We start from the raw sequence: 3172 nt of genomic DNA, 5'->3' as shown, positions 1-3172 counted from the left end.
AAAAAAAAAAAAAAAAAAAAAAAAAAAAAAAAAAAGCTTTGTCTCAAGAAATCTAAAGAAAAGCTCAAAAGTACCCAACAGGAAGACCAGAGTTCATCATACTATTTTGCACAGCCCTTCTTTCTTCACCTCTGGAAGTCTAACTGAATTACATCATTATTTTGAATCTCAAGACCATGGTCTCTTATTTCTTTTAAAGCACTTATTACTTGTAAACTTATTAACTGTAAAGCACTATGTAAGTAATGGATTTGGAGAACAGCATTTAAGGCTGGTTGTTTATTAAAATATGTTGACCGTGAGGACAGTAAGTGCAGATTAGACAAATAATATGACAGGGTGATTACTGAGGTATCATTCTCCTTTTCATTACTGTCTACTAAACATTATTACTAATGCTGTTCCAACCCTTCAATAAGGACAAGATCTGCAAAATCAGAAAGGAGGTAGAAAATTCAAGATGTTTTCTAGAACTATGTCTAAGATAAAGGCACTCAGTGTTATATTTTCACACACAATGTGAAAATGTACACCCTGCTTACTTTCACCCTTAGGATTTCCCTCACGTTACCCTTCTCATCTGGAATGTCTTTCTTTCTCACCTCTATCAATTCAAAGTTGACCTTTGCTTTCAGGCTCAGCTGGAACACCACCTCTTCAACACAGCCTTCATCAATCTTTTATTCCTCGGAACACCTAAAGCAATTATAGAATGTATGTTGGCACTTGTATTCTGTTGTATATTTTCAACATTGTTTAACAAATATTATGTTTTCCTCAACCAAAGCAGTGTGTCCCTACAGCCCCTATAACTGTGCTAAGGATATGTTAAGTGATTCATCTTTGTGCTTATGTGTTCCAGTGACTCCTAAACAAATATCTAATTATATTTTTTCCTATTATTTAAATCTATTATTATTTTGCTCATAAATAGAAAGCCTGAGCCAACATTCTATTATTAATTCATTCTATGATCATAGATATGTTTTATATATGTATATTTTACTTATTGCCTTTTTATTTAATTCACTATGGCTAACATAGCACAATTTTATAGAAAATTTGTATTTTAAGTCAAAGTATTTTATATAGAGTCAATTTTTAGATTAGCTGCCCAAATGAGTAAATAGGCTTTTAATAATTCTGACTTCTTCTAAAATCAAGAAAAATATCTCAAATTTTATATTCATAAGAATAAATTATAAAACATCATATAATTATACTGCTTGAGAAAAAAATACATAACATCAGGAAAATTACAGTTTTAGCTATAAAACATTATATAACTAGTTTATTTGCATTTTTCTTTTGTCAACAATTCATTATGGCATCATGTAGACAATGTTAATGTCTATACAGTGCCAAAATATTTACCATAATAGCCAACTGACATGCAGGGAGGGGGGGAAAAACAACTTGGTTTCTTTTGAACACTTGATATTAAACAACTGATTCAATTTCTTTTTTAACATAGAAACAACCATATTAATCAATATTTTGAAAAACATTTATATTCTAATCCCTCAAATTTAGCCTAACAAAATATGGGGAAGAAGATGAAATATATTTTGTCTGCCAAAAGGCACCTTGCCTCTTCATAGAAGCTACAGAGGACTCTCTGGCATAAGGGAGACAGTTTTTACCACTGTCAGGTCCAGTAGTAGTCTGTTGAGGAGGGGGAAATGCTTTACTGATCACAAAAAGAAATTGTCTCAAGAAGCTTCTACCTTTATAAATAAAAGCTCAGCTGAAAACTGTGGTGATACTGAAAGGAGGATAAATTGATTCAGAGAAGAAAACAGAAATCTTTTTTTTTAAATCAGAAAAGGACACCATTACGCATTTTTCTTTTATTTAAAGCAACAGAAATAATATGAATCTAAGCAATCATACATTCTGTTCTGCTATATTCTAGTTACACCATAACTGTTTTCCTTGCATTTGGTAATTCTGATTCAAACTGTTTCCACTGAAGTGTAAAAACATTAAGGTATAGGCCAGGCACGGTGGCTCATGCCTGTAATCCTAGCACTTTAGTAGGCCAACGTGGGCAGATCCAGAGGTCAGAAAATAGAGACCAGCCTGACCAACATGGTGAACCCCCGTCTCTACTAAAAATACAAAAATTAGCTGGACGTGGTGCGTGCATGTAATCCCAGCTACTCCAGAGGCTGAGGCAGGAGAATCGCTTGAACCAGGGAGTCGAAGGTTGCAGCGAGCCGAGATCTCGCCACTGCACTCCAGCCTGGTGACAGAGGCTCTGTCTCAAAAAATTAAAATAAAAGAAACCTTAAGGTATAAACTCTAAAATCTATTCTCCAGAAAAGTAAAACCAGTATCTGATGCTAAAGGAAAATAAATCCTGAAGTCAGAAGACTTGAATTCAAGTCTCTATTTCCTCATTAGCCAGTTCTCCTTCATCATTAGCCAGTTAGGTCAACTTGAACTGACTGCTTTAATTATCTTAGCCTCAATTCTCCTGTCTATAAAATGAGATTATTAATATCAATTTTACCCTTCTATGATACGGTTAAATGAAATAAATATTTTTGTAAGCCATAGAATGTAAAAACGAAACAAGAAATTGGCAGCCCAGTTCACTGACTTCTTTGTTGTTATTCATATCCTTAGAGATTAAATTGCCGAGCTGCCATGTGCTTTCACATATTCAGTATGCCTACAGCTCAATCAGTGTCCCTTAAAATATGTGTTTAGAATCTCATCTTTTTGCGACTGTTTAGTGTCATGTTGGATAAAGCACCTGCATGATTAAATATGTATTTTCTTTTGAGTGTTACTGATATATAGGCAGAATCTAGGTACATGTATTTGCATTTGGTCAAGTAAAAGAAAGGTTTACAAATGCACAAGGAATAAAGGGTGCTAAGCAAAGACGGCAGTCACATTAAGAACTAAATAAACGGGGCCGGGCGCGGTGGCTCGCGCCTGTAATCCCAGCACTTTGGGAGGCCGAGGCGGGTAGATCACGAGGTCAAGAGATCGAGACCATCCCAGTCAACATGGTGAAACACCGTTTTTACTAAAAATACAAAACATTAGCTGGGCATGGTGGTACATGCCTGTAATCCCAGCTACTCAGGAGGCCAAGGCAGGAGAATTGCCTGAACCCAGGAGGCGGAGGTTGCGGTGAGCCGAGATCGCGCCATTGCAC

The sequence above is a fragment of the Cebus imitator genome, unplaced genomic scaffold (genome assembly GCF_001604975.1).
Source record: "Cebus imitator isolate Cc_AM_T3 unplaced genomic scaffold, Cebus_imitator-1.0 Scaffold109, whole genome shotgun sequence".
Lineage (NCBI taxonomy): Eukaryota > Metazoa > Chordata > Mammalia > Primates > Cebidae > Cebus > Cebus imitator.
The sequence above is the reverse complement of the archived record's forward strand: the minus strand, read 5'-3'. Positions refer to the sequence as shown.